Raw genomic sequence first — 22,817 nt, forward strand, 5'->3', positions numbered from 1 at the left:
ACACACGGTTCCACAGCTGCATCAATCGCAAGGTTAATTTTCGAATCCTTCAATTCTCAAAATCAACATGTGGTTTAGGTAGTGCCTTTGACGTAGAGTAGAATGAAGCTTGAATCGTGCATTTTCGTTGGATGTCCATGGAGAAATCTTGAATTGAAGTTTGTAGGTCGAAACTATTTTTGATCGATTCTTGTTGTGTGTTGATTTCTGGATAATTTCATGGTGATATTGTTGATGTACTAGCTTAGACGGTTCCAACGATGTATGGCACGATCATTTTGGTTGAAATTTGTTCATGTTGAATTTTCTGGAAATGATGAATGTATGAATGTTCAAGAACACGTTCAGAAACGTGTTTGATCTTGTTTGCCTGGCTTGCGTTTGAATTTGGTGTTTCCCGCTGCTTCTGTCCAATAGCATTGCGCCACTGCATTAATAAAACTCTGCGTTTCACTTACTGAACGCAATAATTACAAAATTGCCACTGCTTCATATTATTTCATGTTTATTTCATTTCTTTTTCCAATTTTATTTCATTTTGATTCATGTTCTTAGAAAATCCATATCTAATTCATAACTCATCCAAATTTTGTGAAATTTTTTGCATTGTTCTCATGATGATGTGTAGAATTTGATTATGATTTTTGTGGATTTTTTACACGTGTGGAGAATTAATTGACCTAGGGTTTGTTGAATGTGTCACATTTATGTATGTTTTGCCAAAACCTTCATGAAATGATGATGCCTTTAAAGAAATTCATGAAATTTTTTGTGCTTGTTCTGGACATCTGGATGGTGATTTTCATGTAGAGTTTGTGATTTTTGGATACATGATTGATGAGATATGATTTTTTGATTAGAGGTGTGACAATTTGTGTCACACCCAGCTAGGTCAACTTCATAATTTTATTTGCCTAGCCTAGAAATATTGAATTGCTCCAATGTTTTGCATGAATGATCATTGATATGTCAAGATAACATGTGAATTTTTCTGGAATTTTTGATGGAGTTTTCTAATTGATTGATAATTTTCTTCTATGTTGGATCATTTGGTAACCTTGTGTGACACATGTTGGTAATTCATTTGTGAAATGCTCATATTGCATTGGATGAAGATGAAATTTGGTATGCTGGTTATAGACACATTGTAGGACATCATGCTTTTGGTCCCATTCATTTCTTAATTGTTTTCAATGTTTTATGAATTTTTGAAGTGAATGCTTGTGTTGATGCCTTGAATTGGCTTGAATAATTGTGTCTGGTTTTCTTGATTTTCATTGACCTAGTTCCTTTTGTCCAATTGAGCTGAAAATTGACATGCTACTTCTTTATTGTTTCCTGTTTAGGTGTGAATTATTTGAGGATTTTTGGAATTGTTTTGGCATGCTTTTGATTGAATTCATTCTGTTTGGACTTTTGGTGTTGTATTTGACCTAGTTTGTACCAAATTGTGCATGAAATGATATTGGTGAATGGTATGAGCATGGGACCAATTGCATTTGCTTTTGGATTGTTTGAATTTGATTTTTGTTGAGAATCATTTGCTGTTTAGAATTTTTTCTCCCTTTTGGACCCTAGGCTTGGCCTAGTGGTCTAGTTTCTCACATTTGGTTTGACTTTTCAGGATGAAATGCACAATGCTTAAGGAGATTGCTTCAAGTCATTTAAGTTTGATGTTGAGAACTAATTTGACTTTGTTTTGTAGGTTGTGAAGCTTGAGTTTGAGCTTATAGCTTGCATTTGTGTGCATTAACCTGTGTTGTTTGTTTGTACAGATTAACTGATTAACCATTTGCTGTTTACTGTTGGTTTGTCTGAGTACTGATGATACTTGATTGATTTCAGGTACATTTAGTTGCTTACAGTTCTTTAAGAACTTGCTTGCTGCTGCTTGGTTTTTAAACCACTTGAGGTAGGACTTCTATTCTTCATGTAGTATGGGAGACCCGGCCTGTTACTTGGCCGGGCAAATGTCTGAAGTCCTCCTTAAGAGGCGATGTTTGTGATTGTTTAATATTGTGCCCAAGCAGGTAAAGTCCTTGATTAAGGCAATTGGTGGAAGCCAAGGGATATGCAATCTATCCCCCACTATTCTGTGGAGTCGTCCCTCTGCTCACACGGCTGTGTGTTGATGCATTGGGGCACAAACCCAAGATCTTGTACTTTGTACAGTTGTGTCAGAGTCTTTGAGCGTAGAAGGGTCCCTCCATTCTGGACCCACGCTCCTTTGTCTGAAGCTCTCCCTGGTCAGGGATAAGAGTTGTGAAGTCTAATCTTCACTCACCTTTCATCTGCTTCACCTTAGCCCCGCAATGGCAAGGTTAAGAGCGAGCAACACCCATGTACAGATGACTTGCTTCGGCAGTCAAACCCATTGTTTGAGCCCCACTTGACTGGTTATAGTGTGTGCTTTGTGAATATCTGTTTGCTTGTATGCTTGTATGCTTGCTTTCTTCCTGGATAGGAATAGCTTGCAGTGGTGCAAGTAGGTAGAAACCTCAACGTAGGGCAATGATGCATGACAACACTAGGCTCGAGTACAGCTCCCTGGTAGTGTGTCTTCCCTTGGTTTCTGGCTAGATTTTCAGTCCCTTGAGGGGGAACTACATCGCCCTGATCCTTGTTCCAGACGAGGTATGTAGGCAGGAGGTCGTGCGAGACCTCTCCGGGCACTTTTTTTCCTTTTTGTGTGTGTTTACTTGTGGTTGTGCTTGTTGTGTGCTTGGAAGCCGGTGTAAGTCCATCGAGTGGCATCTGGGTTCCAGTGTGCGTGTGTTTTGGTTCAGATGCTGATGTAAGCCCAGTGATTGGCATTCAGGCTCCACGTTTGCCTGTTTGGGTGCGTGTGTTGTTTGGCATGCGTAAGCCGAACTACAGCAGCTCTGATTCTAGTTCCAGACGAGATATGCAGGCATAGGACGCGATGTCCTATCGAGCTCCCTTCTCTTAACCCCACCTGCGTTCCCTGTGTGTGTGTGTGATGTTTAACAACCTTTTCTTTTCTTAGAGCGTGGATCCCGTCGAGTACGACGAACGTGGGGGGTGCTAATACCTTCCCCTTGCGTAACCGACTCCCTTACCCTTTCTCTTTGGTCGCGAGACCATGCTTTTTCCAGGTTTCTCTGAGCGTTTCCTTTCCCTATTTTGGGATAAATAACGCGCAGTGGCGGCTCTGTGTTGTGTTTTGTTTTAGCCCGCCGGTTGTTTTTTCGCGGATGCGACAGCTGGCGACTCTGCTGGGGAACATGATGTTGACCTGTGCTAGTCCATCTTCCCTAAGCGAGTCTCTCCTAGCGTTCTAGGAAAGTTTAGGTTGCTTGTGATGTTTGATTTATTGCATTTATTATTCTAACCAATGTATATATTTGCATAAATATTTGCATGCATCATACTATCATGTTGTTGCCGTCCTCTGTGCAGGTGGTTCCTCTGTTTTGGGGTGGGTGTTCTGAGTGGGGCTAAAACCCAGGCCCGAGTATACACCTAGGATTAGTGTGGTCTCACGTTGCCTCCTTCATGTTAGGTTAACATGTGCTTGGCAATGTGATGTACCACAAGCCGGACGAGGTTCATTTGATAGTGCTCTTCCTTTGTGGGGTACTCCACTCTGGTTGTGTCACTTCATCTGAACTATTGACTTCGGTGACCGATCATTTCCCGGATCTTTGGTTTAGGCGATCTCAGGAGAGCTACAATGGCACACCCGAAAGGGCAAACCCATTGAGTATCTTTGCCCGATTGTCGAGACCATTATCCGCCTTAGGATGACCTGATTAGAATTTGCCTGTGAGGGGAGGGTGATTCTTTCAGATGCATGTTCTGTTGGTGACTTTGATGGTGACTGATGGTTCCGTTGATCAGAGTCATATTTATAAGTCGGATTTATGGCCATTTATTGCTGAGACGCCAGAGTGCTGTCCGGGTTATTTATCAGTGGGGATCCGTTTATTTCAGGATTCCCCGGGCCGATTCAGAGGATTTTGGGTATCTGATCAGGGTTTTGCTTGGTGATGATGATGGCGATGATGATGTATCTTGCAGTTCCGTTTATTTCGGAACCCTTGAGTCGGATTTGTGGTTACATATTCCCTCAGATGGTTGTGATCGGTTCAGAGATCAGGGCTGTGATTCAGGGCAACAGATGATCAGAGGACTGGGAGGATGACAATGCATTGCATTCATTCATCAGCATCATTCTCATTTTGCATTCATTTGCATCGAGCCTATGTCTAGCCATATGGGGAGTATCATTGATTGAGAATCTGGTTGAGAGACATCTTGAATTTCAGGATGTGGATGTCAAAATATTATATGTCTCGATGAAGCCAGAATCAAAGGACAGAGTCTTCCTCATATGGATAGATGGTGCATGCGTGAGTCATACTAACCCATTTGCTGTTTTGTAGGTGTCAACCGGTGCGCATAGCTCGTTTGCTCAGATATCCTGCTAGGGGCAACAAGCCAAACTGATGGATCTTCCCAACGCCGACATCCTCGAACTGAAAGAGATGGTGAGGGATTTGTTCAGTGTTGTGCAAGGGCTTGCCTTGGGGCAGAAAGCCATGGCCGAGAGATTGGAAAGGATTGAGGGTTGGATGATCAAGGAGAAAGTTCAGGGGAAAGCTCCGTCATTCGTAGTGAAGAAATCCCTTGACAATGGTCAGCCCAAGAAGAAGGTTGAATCAGGTGGTGCGCAGACTAAAAGAGAATGCGGTAAGGATCGTTACCACCCTTATGCTGCCACCGTAGCTATTCCTGTTTGTGATTCATCTGCACCACAGCGGCAACAGTCACCTCAATAGAGGACGCAAGGAGCAGTGGGCCAAGTGAGAAGGAGGACGACAGACCGTCATTTCAATAAGCCGCCTGCGACTTACGCTTCTCTATTTAAAAGGTTGAAGGATATTGGGTTGGTGCAGCCGAGGATATTGATTCCAGGGAAACCGGATCAGAGGGTTGCCAGTTATGATGAGAATGTCAGGTGTGAGTTCCATGCTGGGGCACCCGGACATCATGTTGAGGATTGCAAAGCTTTTAAGCATGTGATCCAGGACTTGGTGGATTCTAAAGTAATCACCTTTGCACTGACGACAGATGATAGTGCTAACCCCGTGACAAGGCATGATCCTGTAAAAGTGGAAATGATGTCGAAGGACAAGAAAGGGATAGGGGTGATTGAGAAGGATCAGTTAAGAATGCCAGTGTCTGTGGCCCTAAAACGTCCGACGAGAAATGGAGCTTTCCCTTGTGTTGATGGTTGTTGTGTGGCCATCGCTGCTAATGGGGGTGTAGTAATTGGGGAATCGGTCCAGAGAAAGATGAAAGTAGAACTGGACGATGCAAGGTATAAAGCACTCAGTCTGGCAGTTGAAACCGTCAAGGTGGAAAATGCCATTGGTGTTGAGAAAGAGAAAAAGCCGTCCATTTCTTCTTATAAATAGGCTGTGGAAGTGGTGAGAAATGGAGGGATCCCAGGCTGGGGAAGGATCATAGGCATCGTGGTAAAGGCAGATATGTTTGGGGTTGGCTATCAGCCAGATCGAGACTCGTCTGAGCAGAACAGAGGACGTCGTCCGTTGTTCACCTTTGTCAGTGCTGGAATGCTAGATCCCGGTCACGCCTGTGCGGTGGGGGAAGAGACTGACAGTGACTGTGAACTGGAGTCGTGGATAAAGCCGTGCGTACCAGGGATGGGAATCCAGAACTGGAAGGCCTGAAAAGATCATCAGGGTCACTCATTCAGAAGAGTAATGATTTCTGTTTTGATTTTATCTGCATGAAAGCCATATGTGTTGCCCGACACGTAATGGTTCATTGTAAGGGCCACCTCATGTTTCATTTTGCAAAATTTTGCATCATAAATAAATGGATGTTTTTCAGTTAAAAGCGGTGTTCCCTGTTTTTCATTTATTTTTGCAGTTTAAAAATAAAAACAAATAAAAATGGCAATGTTTATTTTCATTTTTCCCCTTTTGATTTGTCTCGTTCCGATATCGAAAAAAAATAATTCTCCGGATCTCATTGACAACAATTTGGTTACACCTCATATGACTTCGACAATTCGATCTATCATGCTGAAGAAGAAGGCGAAGAAGATTGTGATCTGCTGGAATTAGCCAGGTTGTCGAAACAAGAGGAGCAGGTGATTCAGCCGCACGTGAAGCGAGTTGAGATTGTTATTCCAAGCGCCGCCGAGGTCAGAAAGGAAGTAAAAATTGGGGCCGCTTCAGAGGCGAGTCGAAAGCAGAATGGTAGCCCCGTTGAAAGAGCATGTGGATACCTTCGCCTGGTCATGTCAGGATATGCCAGGGTCGGATACCAATGTCGTTGTGCACAAGCTACCATGAAGAGAAGATTGTCCTCTAGAGAAGCGAAATGCCGGTGCTACTTATCAGAGAGCCATGGTGACTTTGTTTCATGATAGGATTCATCATGAAATTGAATGCTATGTTGATGACATGATAGCAAAGTCCCAAACAGAAGAGGGGCATCTGGCAGAGCTGGCCAAGCTGAGTAGACCGGTGGAGACAATTCAAACTGAGGTTGAATTCAAATGAGTGCACTATCAGAGTGCGGGCCGGTAAGCTGCGGGGGTTCATTGTAAGAGAGGAATCGAGGTTGATCCTGCTAAAAAAAAAGAAAAAAAAGAAAAAAAAGAAATGCCTGAACCGAGAATGGAAAAAGAGGTTCGTGGTTTCTTAGGTAGATTGAACCGCATTCCATGGTTCACATCTTATCTAACAGCCACGTGCAAACCTATATTCAAGCTGTTGAAAAAAAAACAAACAAAGATCAAACGGTCAGGTGAAATAAATGATTGCCAAGGGGCATTGAAAAAATAAAAGAATAAGTTGCAGGAGCCTCTGATTCTGACGTATCCCTATAGAGGGACGACCATCAAATTTTGTACTTGACAGCCTTCGAGGGGTCTACGAGGTGTATTGGGGCAGCATGACGAGTCTTGTCGAAAAGAGCATGCAATTTACCTTAGCAAAAAGTTTACCGACTGTGAAACAATACATTCACTGTTCGAGAAAACTTGATGTACTTTGGCATAGGCTGCTCGCCGACTGAGACAGTATATGCTGGTTCATACCACTTTGTGGATTTCGAGATGGATCTGATCAGGTAGATTTCTGAAAGAGCCAGCAATGATCGGACGGGTTGCGAAGGGGCCAATGATTTTGATTGAATACGATATTCGATATACCTCTCAGAAAGCAATCAAGGGGAGTGTATTGTCTGATTACATCGCCTAGCAACCCGTGGAGGATTATCAACCGATGAGGTTTGAGTTCCCTGATGAGGACATCTCGAGGTGCTCCAATCGAAAGATTGAGAGTAACCGATCCCGGAGGAGGGGCCTGACCATGAATCCGAACGGATTCTGATGTCTGATGGGGCCATTAACATGAATGAAAGCGGAGTTTACCGAATGCACCAGCAGTGGTGGCTAAGCACGAAGCTTGTGTCCTGGGTATTGTACCTCGGTACATCTGCTGGGGCAATGCCTTTCTCACTGGTATATGGGATGAAAGCAGTGTTACCGGTTGAGGTTCAGATTCCCTCTTTGAGAGTCCTGATGGACGTAAAGTTGCAAGAGGCGGAATGGGTAAGGACCCGGTACGAGGAGTTGAGCCTGATTAAAGAGAAGAGGCCGGCAGCCATCTGTCATGGGCAGTTGTACCAACAGAGAATGAAGCATGCTTTTGACCGAAAGGTGCGACCTCGGGTATATCACGTAGGTGATATGGTGCTGAAAAGGATCCTTCCTCCTCAAAACGATCGTAGGGGCAAGTGGACACCGAATTATGAAGGTCCATTCGTGGTCAAGAAGGTTTTCTCTGGCGGAGCCTTGTTGTTAACGACCATGGATGGCGAAGATTTTCCATCCCCTGTGAATGCGAACGCAGTTAAAAAATACTTCGTATAAGAGACCCGCTGGACAAAAAGAATAAAATAGTCCAGGCAAAAATGGGCATCCCGGCGAACCGAAAAAAAAGAAGAAAAGGTTCGGGCAAAAATTAGGGATAAAAAGGAAAAAACTGTATACCCGGTAAGTCGAAAACCTGGAAAGGCGACTTGGGCAAAAAGGGGTATCCCGGTGGACTGAAAACCCGAAAGGGCGGTCCAGGCAAAAGAGGGATTGAAACGAACAACTGCGTCTGGCATGATCGTTTGCGCTTTGGTTAAAGCATCATGGATAATACCCAGTAGGGATCAATCAGAACCGTCTTGTTCAGAAGGCAGAAAGCACGGGGAGTCTGAGGACATATGGGGTGTAACCGAGTTGGAACTCGATGAGATCACGGGTTTCACATTGCCATTAGGATAGATTTTTCCTTTTGTGCGCAATTACCTCTTTTCGGGAATTGCTTCCTTTGTATTGCTCAGTTTGAGCCACACTTTTCCAATCAATAAAATGCATATTCAGTCAAATAATTTTGTTTTTGTTTTTCATTACCGCTTTGATTGCAAAAACATCCAGATTATTGTGATAAAGAATTTTGCATTTTAAGACATACAGGTCCCTTCCAATGCATGTTTATAAGATTGAAAGCTTGAAATCTTATTCGGAAGGTTGAGTGACCCAAGTGTTGAAATCTTCACACGCCTGGGGCACGGTTGTATCTAACGATCTCTTTTGCAGGAACTGTTAGATATTTTCGCTCACTTGCAGGTTGTGATGTGGAAGCTGTTGACAAAGCAATCCCCATGGAGTCCAATCAGGGACGGATGGATAGAAGAGTGGTGAAAAGGAGACGAGGCGTACGACGATCCTTGGAATTAATCAAGAAGACTCTTCAAAGTCCGAAGGTTGAAAAGTTTGTGTAAGTCCCAGGAGTTCGCTCTTCGTCGAGTACGGAGCGGTTTGGAATACAAGATGATGGAGCAGAAAAGTCCAGACGAGTCTGGGAGTTCTCAAAATTGGAAAGCTGACATGGGAGTTGGATACCAAGGTTCGACGAGTCGTCTGGTGTTCAGTACCAGAATTCCCTCATCTATCCAAGCGGAGTCGTGAGGACTAATTCCCCAGTAGATTCAAGGTCTGTGGATTCCCTAGCAGGGTCAGGATGGTTATCCCCAGCAGGTTTCAGATCGATGCTTCCCCAGTCGCCAGGTCTGGAGGTTGCAGTTTTCCCAACGGAAGTATCTGTGTGTGGTGGTTTCCCAAGCAGAGTCGGGATTGATATCCCCAGCTAGTCAAGACTGGTGTATCCCCACAGAGCGTTGGTGGTTCTATCCCCAGCAATTCCCCAAGCGGATCGGGTGCGAAGGAGGTTTTTCCCCAGCAAGGGTTGCCTTTTCCCAGTAGCAGTGTTACTCCCCAACAGGGTGGAATTGGAGTGGTGGCGAGTTCCTCAGCAGAGTATCTCGAGCTCCTCAGAAGAGTCCCTCGAGGGGGATGCCTTTTTATACATTCATCATGAAAAAATAAGCATAGCATATTGCATAGTAAATCGCGTAGCATTTCCATAATTATGGAGCATTACGCTGAAAAAATCAATCATGCATCATTATTGCAAGCATGAGCTAGTCTCAGACCGTGGTCATCGTTTGAGAGGTGGTTGCCTGAGGGTGAAGGTGTTGCTCCGAGGAGTGTGGCACCGTGTTTTTATCAACAGTACTTCCCCAGTAGTGCGATACTGGAGGAAACTTTTCCATCGGACAGAGATTGGAAATGTGACGCGATCAGCGCGACTCGAGCCGTGGTTACCATCCAATAATGGGTTTTTGCCGGTCAGTGAAGTTGATACTCTGAGGAGTTTAACATTGTGGTGATGGATCAACAATATTCCCCAGTAGTGCGATACTGGAGGAGATTTCTGTCGTGCGAGACAGAAGTCGGGAGATGTTGCTCTGAGGAGTTTAGCATCATGACGTCAGATCAGCAATGTTCCCCAGTAGTGCGATACTGGGGGAGACTTTTCCGTCGGACAGAGATGGAAATGTTACGCGATCAACGCGACTCAAGCCGTGGTTACCGCTTGAGATTTGGTTTCCCTGGAAGTTTGAAGGTGTCACTCTGAGGAGTTCAGCATCGGGATTTTGGAGCAACAATATTTCCCAGTTAGTCCCCGGCGAGCGTCTGCCTGGTTTAGACATATGTGGATGTCATCCTTGTGATACCAGTAAGTGTCGTGTCGATCCTCGTCTGGTCGAGTATTCTTTGGTGTCAGTAAACATCGTTGTTCGATGTCCTGTAAACATCATTGTTCGATGTCCTGTAAACATCATTGTTCGATGTCCTGTAAACATCATTGTTCGATGTCAAGTAAACATCATTGTTCGATGTCAAGTAAACATCATTGTTCGATGTCAAGTAAACATCATTGTTCGATGTCTTGTAAACATCATTGTTCGATGTCAAGTAAACATCATTGTTCGATGTCAAGTAAACATCATTGTTCGATGTCTTGTAAACATCATTGTTCGATGTCCTGTAAACATCATTGTTCGATGTCTTGTAAACATCGTTGTTCGATGTCCTGTAAACATCATTGTTCGATGTCCTGTAAACATCATTGTTCGATGTCCTGTAAACATCAGTGTTCGATGTCCAGTAAACATCATTGTTCGATGTCCAGTAAACATCATTGTTCGATGTCCAGTAAACATCCTTGTTCGATGTCCTGTAAACATCATTGTTCGATGTCCAGTAAACATCATTGTTCGATGTCCAGTAAACATCATCGTTCGATGTCCAGTAAACGTCGAGTTTCCTCCCAGTCATCAGTAAGTGTCTGGTCGAGTTTTCTTTGGTGTCTGTCAACATCATTGATTCGATGTCCAGTAAACGTCGAGTTTCTTCCCGGTCATTAGTTAATATATGGTCGAAGGTGTACCCTCTGACATGTCGCCATCAGAGTGGTGTTTGGTGTTATGTCCGACGGTGCCAGCGGAATTATCACAAGAAATGGAGAAAAGGAAGTGTTGAGGCATTTTCTGGAGAGCGGGGTTCAAATGGAGAAAGGGAAATGTTGAGGCATTTTCTGGAGAATGGGGTTCACAATGGCGATCGCGAGATATCGTCAGGCGACTGGGGTTCAAATGGAGAATGGGGTTCATTATGTTGGCAAACAAGGTGTCGGGGTTCAAATGCAATGATCCGGGATCATTTGTGCGAAGAAAAATTTTGGGGTTCAAGAAAATCGAAAAGATTATCAGTTAGAAAAGAAATTTCGGGGTTCAAGAAAAAGCAAAAAAATAAAAATCCCCAGCGGATGTGTGGTGTTCAGGCCATGGTTATCCCTGTGTTACCATTTATTTTGGTATACAGGTCGACGTTATTGTTTCGGTGATCAGGCCGACTTTCTCCGTTCCAGACGGGTGTTTCTTTCAAGATTGTGTTCTCTGCCGGTTCTGACAAGCATTGTTAATTATTTTCCCATCAGAGTGCAAATTGTTCGTCTGTTCTTGGTATTCAATCACTCTTCATCCTGATCATCTGAAAGCCGAGGCTGTTCATATCGACAGGTTCACAGTGGATTGAATAGGGGCAGCTGTAACATCTCAAAATTTGCCCTCCTCTTCTTTAAAAAAAAAAAAAAAAAAAAAAAAAAAAAATTGCAGGCTATGAGTCGACCTATGGTCGACCATAAGGGTCAGCGCATGGACCACGGGTAAGCGCATAGCATGTTTGAGTCGACCACAGGTCAGCGCATAGCACACTTGAGCCGACCTATGGTCGACCATAAGGGTCAGCGCATGGACCACGGGTCAGCGCATAGCAGGCTATGAGTCGACCTATGGTCGACCGCTCGCTGCGAAAACTCAGTTTTCTGAGTATTTTCCACTGTGTGAAGCTGTTTTTTGGTTGTTAAGTTAGCTATTTTCCAGATTTTGTTCACACACCTTATTTTCACTTAATCACAATTAACCAATTGCTAATTGCACTTTCAGTATGATTAGTACAGCATATAAATACCATAATCATAACAGAAATCATAATCACATTTCATTCTCCAAGATTGCAACAACTTTTCCCTCCAAAACCTCTCAAATTCTCCAAAGTTTCACCACACATTTTTCATCAATTTCATCACAATTCTTCATCATTTTGGATGATTCTTCTTGGATCTACACTCCACAAGTGATATTGAAGAACTGTTTCAAGAAATCCATGCCAAAAGCTTGTTGAATTCCAACTGTCCAAAGCTTGCATTTCCATGGAGTTTTGAAGATTCAAGAACCTGGAGCATAATTGAGCTGAGTTGCACCTTGCATCCACCTCCTACAACATCATACACGAGCTGTTTCACACTTTTGGATTTGGAAACACACGGTTCCACAGCTGCATCAATCGCAAGGTTAATTTTCGAATCCTTCAATTCTCAAAATCAACATGTGGTTTAGGTAGTGCCTTTGACGTAGAGTAGAATGAAGCTTGAATCGTGCATTTTCGTTGGATGTCCATGGAGAAATCTTGAATTGAAGTTTGTAGGTCGAAACTATTTTTGATCGATTCTTGTTGTGTGTTGATTTCTGGATAATTTCATGGTGATATTGTTGATGTACTAGCTTAGACGGTTCCAACGATGTATGGCACGATCATTTTGGTTGAAATTTGTTCATGTTGAATTTTCTGGAAATGATGAATGTATGAATGTTCAAGAACACGTTCAGAAACGTGTTTGATCTTGTTTGCCTGGCTTGCGTTTGAATTTGGTGTTTCCCGCTGCTTCTGTCCAATAGCATTGCGCCACTGCATTAATAAAACTCTGCGTTTCACTTACTGAACGCAATAATTACAAAATTGCCACTGCTTCATATTATTTCATGTTTATTTCATTTCTTTTTCCAATTTTATTTCATTTTGATTCATGTTCTTAGAAAATCCATATCTAATTCATAACTCATCCAAATTTTGTGAAATTTTTTGCATTGTTCTCATGATGATGTGTAGAATTTGATTATGATTTTTTTGGATTTTTTGCACGTGTGGAGAATTAATTGACCTAGGGTTTGTTGAATGTGTCACATTTATGTATGTTTTGCCAAAACCTTCATGAAATGATGATGCCTTTAAATAAATTCATGAAATTTTTTGTGCTTGTTCTGGACATCTGGATGGTGATTTTCATGTAGAGTTTGTGATTTTTGGATACATGATTGATGAGATATGATTTTTTGATTAGAGGTGTGACAATTTGTGTCACACCCAGCTAGGTCAACTTCATAATTTTATTTGCCTGGCTTAGAAATATTGAATTGCTCCAATTTTTTGCATGAATGATCATTGATATGTCAAGATAACATGTGAATTTTTCTGGAATTTTTGATGGAGTTTTCTAATTGATTGATAATTTTCTTCTATGTTGGATCATTTGGTAACCTTGTGTGACACATGTTGGTAATTCATTTGTGAAATGCTCATATTGCATTGGATGAAGATGAAATTCGGTATGCTGGTTATAGACACATTGTAGGACATCATGCTTTTGGTCCCATTCATTTCTTAATTGTTTTCAATGTTTTATGAATTTTTGAAGTGAATGCTTGTGTTGATGCCTTGAATTGGCTTGAATAATTGTGTCTGGTTTTCTTGATTTTCATTGACCTAGTTCCTTTTGTCCAATTGAGCTGAAAATTGACATGCTACTTTTTGATTGTGTCCTGTTTAGGTGTGAATTATTTGAGGATTTTTGGAATTGTTTTGGCATGCTTTTGATTGAATTCATTCTGTTTGGACTTTTGGTGTTGTATTTGACCTAGTTTGTACCAAATTGTGCATGAAATGATATTGGTGAATGGTATGAGCATGGGACCAATTGCATTTGCTTTTGGATTGTTTGAATTTGATTTTTGTTGAGAATCATTTGCTGTTTAGAATTTTTTCTCCCTTTTGGACCCTAGGCTTGGCCTAGTGGTCTAGTTTCTCACATTTGGTTTGACTTTTCAGGATGAAATGCACAATGCTTAAGGAGATTGCTTCAAGTCATTTAAGTTTGATGTTGAGAACTAATTTGACTTTGTTTTGTAGGTTGTGAAGCTTGAGTTTGAGCTTATAGCTTGCATTTGTGTGCATTAACCTGTGTTGTTTGTTTGTACAGATTAACTGATTAACCATTTGCTATTTACTGTTGGTTTGTCTGAGTACTGATGATACTTGATTGATTTCAGGTACATTTAGTTGCTTACAGTTCTTTAAGAACTTGCTTGCTGCTGCTTGGTTTTTAAACCACTTGAGGTAGGACTTCTATTCTTCATGTAGTCTGGGAGACCCGGCCTGTTACTTGGCCGGGCAAATGTCTGAAGTCCTCCTTAAGAGGCGATGTTTGTGATTGTTTAATATTGTGCCCAAGCAGGTAAAGTCCTTGATTAAGGCAATTGGTGGAAGCCAAGGGATATGCAATCTATCCCCCACTATTCTGTGGAGTCGTCCCTCTGCTCACACGGCTGTGTGTTGATGCATTGGGGCACAAACCCAAGATCTTGTACTTTGTACAGTTGTGTCAGAGTCTTTGAGCGTAGAAGGGTCCCTCCATTCTGGACCCACGCTCCTTTGTCTGAAGCTCTCCCTGGTCAGGGATAAGAGCTGTGAAGTCTAATCTTCACTCACCTTTCATCTGCTTCACCTTAGCCCCGCAATGGCAAGGTTAAGAGCGAGCAACACCCATGTACAGATGACTTGCTTCGGTAGTCAAACCCATTGTTTGAGCCCCACTTGACTGGTTATAGTGTGTGCTTTGTGAATATCTGTTTGCTTGTATGCTTGTATGCTTGCTTTCTTCCTGGATAGGAATAGCTTGCAGTGGTGCAAGTAGGTAGAAACCTCAACGTAGGGCAATGATGCATGACAACACTAGGCTCGAGTACAGCTCCCTGGTAGTGTGTCTTCCCTTGGTTTCTGGCTAGATTTTCAGTCCCTTGAGGGGGAACTACATCGCCCTGATCCTTGTTCCAGACGAGGTATGTAGGCAGGAGGTCGTGCGAGACCTCTCCGGGCACTTTTTTTCCTTTTTGTGTGTGTTTACTTGTTGTGTGCTTGGAAGCCGGTGTAAGTCCATCGAGTGGCATCTGGGTTCCAGTGTGCGTGTGTTTTGGTTCGGATGCTGATGTAAGCCCAGTGATTGGCATTCAGGCTCCACGTTTGCCTGTTTGGGTGCGTGTGTTGTTTGGCGTGCGTAAGCCGAACTACAGCAGCTCTGATTCTCGTTCCAGACGAGATATGTAGGCATAGGACGCGATGTCCTATCGAGCTCCCTTCTCTTAACCCCACCTGCGTTCCCTGTGTGTGTGTGTGATGTTTAGCAACCTTTTCTTTTCTTAGAGCGTGGATCCCGTCGAGTACGACGGACGTGAGGGGTGCTAATACCTTCCCCTTGCGTAACCGACTCCCTTACCCTTTCTCTTTGGTCGCGAGACCATGCTTTTTCCAGGTTTCTCTGAGCGTTTCCTTTCCCTATTTTGGGATAAATAACGCGCAGTGGCGGCTCTGTGTTGTGTTTTGTTTTAGCCCGCCGGTTGTTTTTTCGCGGATGCGACAAGAGGTTGTGGAGAGCTCTTGAAAAATTTTCGCAGCAGGGTTGCAAAACAGCAATTTTGTGTTAGGGCAAAAATGAGTGCCCTGCTGAGTTTTTTAAATAAGTGTTGTCATGCAGCGCTCGCTGCTGCTTCGCCTAGCGAGCAGCTAGCGAATCAGCTCGCTACTGCCTCGCCTAGCGAACAGCAAGCGAGCATGACAGCAATTGCCTTTTCAAAGGCAGCAGTTCATGTTCATACAGCATGGTTTAAGCACAAAGAAACCCAACACAACACAACATAAAAACAGCAAATACTTACAATGTTGGGGTGCCTCCCAACTAGCGCTTGTTTAACGTCGGCTAAGCTCGACGGTGCGATGCTCACAGAGGAGCATCAAGCGGAACTGCACAACTCTCGCGATCCACATGACCGCCGAGATACACTTTCAACCGTTGGCCGTTCACGGTCCAACTATCTTTCTTGTCTATGTCTTCAATGACAATAGCCCCGTACTCCTTCACCTCTTTCACCCGAAATGGCCCGGACCATTTTGATTTCAACTTCCCGGGAAACAATTTCAACCGGGAGTTGAACAATAGGACCAATTGTCCGGGCACAAATTCTTTGTTACGGAGCTTCTTGTCGTGATACTTTTTTGCCTTTTCCTTGTACAACCAACTTGAGTGGTATGCGGCATTGCGCATCTCCTCCAACTCAAGTAGTTGCACTTTCCTTTTGTCACCGGCCAACTCATTTTCAAAATTTAAAAACTTTAGGGCCCACAAGGCCTTGTGCTCCAATTCTACCGGCAAATGGCAAGTTTTACCAAATACCAATTGAAAGGGAGTTAGGCCAATTGGAGCTTTAAAGGCCGTACGGTAGGCCCATAATGCTTCGTCCAATTTTTGGGACCACTCCTTTTCTGAATTAGACACGGTTTTTTAGAGGATTCTCTTAATCTCTCGATTCGAGACCTCGGCTTGCCCGTTAGCCTGAGGGTGATACGGAGTTGTCACCCTATGCGATACACCGTAATGTTTTAAAATAGTTTCCAAAGGTGCATTACAAAAGTGTGACCCTCCGTCACTTATCAACACTCGGGGGGTTCCGAAACGGGAAAATATGTTTTTCTTCAAAAAATTTATCACCGTTTTGGCATCCGTCCGAGGTGAGGCAATCGCCTCAACCCACTTAGAGACATAATCGACAGCAACAAGCATGTACTCATTCCCATAAGAGGGTGGGAAAGGTCCTACGAAATCTATGCCCCAACAATCAAATACTTCCACTTCTTGGATATTTTGGAGAGGCATCTCATCTCTCTTACCTATCCCACCGCATCTTTGGCAACTGTCACAACTTTGCGCATGGGTATGTGCGTCTTTGAAAATAGTGGGCCAATAAAATCCCGATTGAAGGATTTTAGTGGCCGTTCTAACCCCATTATAGTGACCGCCGTAAGGCGAGTTGTGACAATGCCAAAGGATGCTCTGGGCTTCATCACCAGTTACACATCTCCTTAATAGGTTATCACTGCCCAACTTAAACAAGTATGGGTCATCCCAAACATAATACTTCACATCCGAAAGGAACTTCCTTTTTTGGTTCGAAGTTAGGTCGGCAGGCACAAAACCACTAGCCTTGTGGTTCGCAAAGTCTGCAAACCACGGCCTAACTTGAACTTTAAACAGTTTTTCATCAGGAAATTCTTCCCGGATTTCCTTTTCAGATGCGGTAACCTCCACATTCACTAAGCGGGATAAATGATCCGCTACCAAGTTTTCCGACCCCTTCTTGTCTTTGATTTCTACATCGAATTCTTGTAACAAGAGGATCCAACGGATGAGCCTTTGCTTCGAATCCGGTTTGGTTAGCAGATATTTAATCGCCGCGTGGTCGGTGTACACAACGACTTTAGACCCTATAAGATAAGACCTAAACTTTTCTAGCGCATACACTATTGCAAGTAGTTCTTTTTCCGTTGTGGCATAATTTATTTGAGCCTCGTTAAGAACCTTACTCGCATAATGTATCGCATGAAAAGTTTTGTCTTTTCTTTGGCCAAGTACCGCTCCAACAGCATAGTCACTCGCGTCACACATTAGTTCAAAATTTTCATTCCAATCGGGAGCGACTATTATTGGAGCGGTAACCAATTTTTCTTTTAAAACCTCAAAAGCTTGCAAACAATCTTCGGTGAAGAGAAATACCTGGTCCTTGGCGAGCAAATTGCTCAAAGGCTTAGCCACCTTTGAGAAGTCCTTGATAAAGCGCCGGTAGAACCCGGCGTGCCCCAAAAAGCTACGGATGCCCTTCACATTCACCGGAGGGGGTAATTTTTCAATCACTTCAACCTTAGCTCTATCCACTTCAAGCCCCCTTCTAGAGACTTTGTGGCCTAGCACGATCCCCTCGGTCACCATGAAGTGACACTTCTCCCAATTAAGCACCAAATTGGTCTTCACACATCTTTCCAACACCGTCTTCAAATTTGCCAAGCATAGACTAAACGTCCCACCAAATACCGAGAAGTCATCCATGAAGACTTCCATTGTTTTCTCTATCAGATCGGCAAAAATGGCTTGGACACATCGTTGGAAGGTCGCCGGTGCATTGCACAGCCCAAAGGGCATTTTTCGGTATGCGAACACTCCAAACGGACACGTGAAAGCCGTCTTCTCATGATCAACCGGGTCAACCGTAATTTGGTTGTACCCGGAGTAGCCGTCCAAAAAACAATAGTATTGTTGGCCCGATAGTCTTTCGAGCATTTGATCCATAAATGGGAGTGGAAAATGGTCCTTTCGAGTCGCGGTATTCAACCGTCTATAATCTATACACATTCTCCACCCCGTTGCAACTTTAGTAGGGATCAATTCGTCCTTGTCATTTCGGATTACGGTCATTCCACCCTTCTTCGGAACCACGTGCACGGGACTAACCCATGGACTATCCGAGATCGGGTAAATCATTCCCGCATCCAATAGCTTCACCACTTCCTTTCTTACAACCTCCTTCATCGTAGGATTTAAGCGGCGTTGTGGTTGAGCCACCGGCTTAAAATCTTCCTCCATCAAAATCTTGTGCATACAATAGGATGGACTAATTCCTTTTAGATCGGAAAGAGTCCAACCCATGGCGTCTTGATTTGTTTTTAGCACAACGATTAGACGGGCTTCTTCTTTGTTTGTCAAAAGGTTGCTTATGATGACCGGCTTTGCCTCGGTCTCATCTAGGAACACATATTTCAAAGTAGAGGGTAGCACTTTCAATTTAATTGGCGCTTTTTCGTCAATAACCTCCTTTTTCAAGTTTTCCTCCTTTACTTCCCATGGTTGTAGGTCGTCTAAACTATCAAGTTCCTTTAAGCATTCCTCAAGAGCTAGCTCTTCTTCAACAGTGAAAACCTCCAATGAGTCGTCAAGAGCTAACTCCATAGGAGATATCTCATGAATATGCTTTGAAACCTCCATAATAGCGTCTTCGATCACATCGATGCGGAAGCTATCATTTCTATCTTTGGAATGCTTCATTGCCTCGAATAGATCGAATGTTACTTCCTCATTTTGAACTCTCACCTTCATTAAACCGTCATCAACATCTATCATCATTCGCGCGGTCTTCATGAACGGTCGGCCCAAGATGAGCGGAGCATCATCATCTTCCTCCATATCAATAACAATAAAATCAACCGGGAAAAAGAATTTGTCGACCTTCACCAAAACATCTTGGGCTACGCCATGAGGATGGGTCGTCGACTTATCCGCCAATTGTAACGTCATTCGGATGGACTTAATCTCAATGTTGCCAAGTCTCTTGATAATTGACAAAGGTATAAGATTAATACTTGACCCCAAGTCAATAAGTCCCTTCCCGACATACACGTCACCAATTTTAACCGGCAATGTAACTCTTCCCAGATCAACCTCTTTCTTAGGAAGCGTCCTTTGAATAATGGCACTACAGCTCGCATCAAGGACGATGGTCTCCGGTTCCGTATACCTCCGCTTTTTGGTTAGTATGTCCTTCATGAATTTGGCATACTTGGGCATTTGTTCCAAGGCTTCGGCAAACGGAATGTTGATTTGCAACTGTTTAAAAATATCCATGAACCGGGCGTAATGCCGTTCATTCTCCCTTTTGGAAGGAGCATGAGGATAAGGAAGGTTTTGGATAGGAGTAGCGCTCACTACCTCCTTTCCCTTTGCAATTCTAGCACTCTTCCATCTAGGCTTTTTCACTACCTCCCTTATTACCTCATCACTTGTATTTTTCCCCATCTCCACACCTTTTTCTTTTTCAACTTCACCATTATTTTTATTCTTTTCAACTTCTTCTCCCTCACTCCACTCTCCTACTTCACCATCAACATTTTCCTCCAATATTCCCTCCTCAATTTCTTTCTCTTTCTCTCTTTGTTCACTCTCAACTCTTTTTTCATTCTCACTACCCAACTCCCTCCCACTTCTCGTCATGATCGCCTTACAATGTGCATTAGGATTTGTTTGCGTGTTTGCCGAAAAGGAAGGACCGGTTTGTTGTTCCGCGAGTTGCTTAGCAAGTTGCCCAACTTGAGTCTCGAGATTTTTTATGGCCGCGTCATTGCTCTTTTGGTTAGCCATTGACATTTGCATGAATTGCGTCAATGTCTCTTCCAATTTAGAAGTTACGACCGGCGGTTGTTGAGGTTGAGGTTGATAAGGATTTTGGGGAGGGTTTTGACGGCTAGAAGAACCACCTCCATAACCTTGGTTATGATAATAGTTGCTTCTAGGTTAGAACCCTTGGTTCCCTTGGAATTGTTGTTGTTGATTTTGAGGGTGCGGTTGATAAGGTTGTTGTTGTTTTTGTTGTTGTCTCGGTTGATAGTCCCGTTGATTGGCCATGTAGTTTACTTCGTCAAAACCGGGAGGTGGACAAAATCCGGTGTCATGTTCACCTTTACAAAGTTCACAACAAGCTATTTGTTTAGCTTTTGACGGTTCTCTTAACTCTTTGATTTGTTGCGTTAAGAGTTCCACTTGTTGTGAGATGAGCTTGTTTTGGGCAAGGATGGCATCGTTCGTCCCTAGCTCAAGCACTCCCGCCTTCTTCAAATAATTTCCTCGACTTTGACTCTGAAGATCATTCAAAGCCATTCGATTTATAATGTTCGTGGCTTCTTCGAAACTTTTTGACAATAAAGAGCCACCCGAGGTAGCATCCAACAACGTTTTGCAGTTTGGTTGAAGTCCATTTCTGAAGATATGGATTTGAGTCATTTCATCAAATCCATGCCCTTTACATTTCCGAAGTATGGACTTGAATCTTTCCCACGCTTCATTCAAAGATTCACTGGTTCCTTGTGAAAACACTGAGATGGCCGTCTTGGATTCCATGAATCGGTTATGGGAGAAGAATCTTTCGATGAATTTCTCTTCTAACACGTTCCAGTCTGTCATTACGGCTGGTGTTTGATCTAGGTACCAATCCTTTGCTTTACCGAGCAAAGCGTGGGGAAATAATCGTCTGAACAACGGAAGCTCCTGAGCCTGATCCACTCCGGCAGCCAATGATATCTCATAAAATTTTGTGAGAAAAGCAAATGGGTCTTCATGGTCCATTCCGGTGAATGGACTTCCATATAATAGATTTAGAGTTCCCGTTTTCATCTCAGCTTGCCTTCCGGTGTGGTTGGCAAACTGAGCGGTGTTCCTTGGACTATTGATGCATGGAGTAGAAATAGGTGGTGGTGGTTGTGGCTCCATGTTTGGTATGAATGGTGGTGGATTTGTGGTTGAAGAACTTTCTCCTTGCTCTTGGCGTTGTCTAGCCTGTTGCCTCCTACGTCTCGTTTTGCTATTGAGCCTCCTTGCGGTTCTCTCGATCTCAGGATCAAAAAGAAGTTTGTCCACAGGGATTTGCCCTCGCATAAAACGTAAGCTGCACACAAAACCAAACAAATTACAAGCACAAGTCAAAAATTCACAAGCTAAAACTTAAAAAACCATTGCGATGCTCGCAATATCAATTTACAATCCCCGGCAACGGCGCCATTTTGTTAAGTTGTAAATTTACGTGTCGGGTTTTTGTTATCGTATCCACAGGGATTGTAAGATATCACCGCCGTTCGATGGTTGTATTAATTCTAGCTCAAGTAACAATAGGGTTTTGATTGGTTGTCACGTTATCTTGCATAAAAAGGTATTAAATTGCGGTAAAAGTTATGTTTTGAATAAATGAGAAATATTGTCAAAGTTAGGGTTCAATGATTACTTTGCATGTATTTGTTCGGTCAACAATCGTATAAACTCCTTTAGATGATAAATCATTTCACAAAGTCCTCCCAATATGTTTCTCTCGAACACACATTGTGAGTTTTCCCATTTTGATCCATTGTTTCTCTCGAACACAATCTATCAAAATGACAACTTTTTGGTTCAACCTTATGGTGAACAAAATCATTCATTACTATCTCTAGCTAATAAACAAGATTGGATGAAAACCTAGGTCAAGAGTTGGTAAACATCTCTCGATCATAAACCAACACAAAGAGTTTTAAATAGAAACAAAGTTTTCATCATATATTCACCATTAAAGAGTTTACATATGAAGATCCTTACATTTACACCCAAAGCTAGTAATCACCTACATCTAACCTTGACAAATGGATGACTTAGCTACTCATTTTCATGGTAGCTTGGTCGGCAAGTTTCGGAAGAAGGTTGATCAACATCCAAGTCGGATAATCGAGATTGGATGGGAATCCACCTTCTTTTTGTAGAAGATGGTTACAAGATGAAGAGAAATGAAAACTAGGTCAAAAATATCTCTAGAGCAAAAGCTGGAAAAATAAAGTAAACCTAAGGTACTACTAGGTATGGTGCTCAAAAGTGGCACTTGCTACTTATAGAGTAGTACTGGGCTGTCATGCTCGCTAGGCGAGCAGAAAGGCTCGCCTAGCGAGGGTCTAATTGTGGCACCAAAGGCACCTGCGCCCAGAGAAAACAGGGTCTGTTGAACTGTCATGTTCGCCTAGCGAACATACCTTCGCCTAGCGAAGGACACGCTCCAACCTTCGCCCCAGCGAGGTTGAGAGGTTTTGCTACTGGAATGCTCGCTGGGGACTCGCTAGAGCTTCGCCTAGCGAGTGAGTTTTGGCTGCGCTTTTCACCAAAACTGAACGAACTCGCTACCACCTTCGCTAGGAGCTCGCCTAGCGAATTTATTGACATTTTACTGGAGCTTTTCGCTAGCAGCTCGCCTAGCGAGCAGGTTGATGAATGCTTGTATTCATTGGTTCCTTTGCCAATTTTCTTGTGTCTTTATTTTCAATTAGTTCATGCCTTTTTCCTGCACAATAACACACA

This window comes from Lathyrus oleraceus, chromosome 3 (assembly GCF_024323335.1).
Source record: "Lathyrus oleraceus cultivar Zhongwan6 chromosome 3, CAAS_Psat_ZW6_1.0, whole genome shotgun sequence".
Lineage (NCBI taxonomy): Eukaryota > Viridiplantae > Streptophyta > Magnoliopsida > Fabales > Fabaceae > Lathyrus > Lathyrus oleraceus.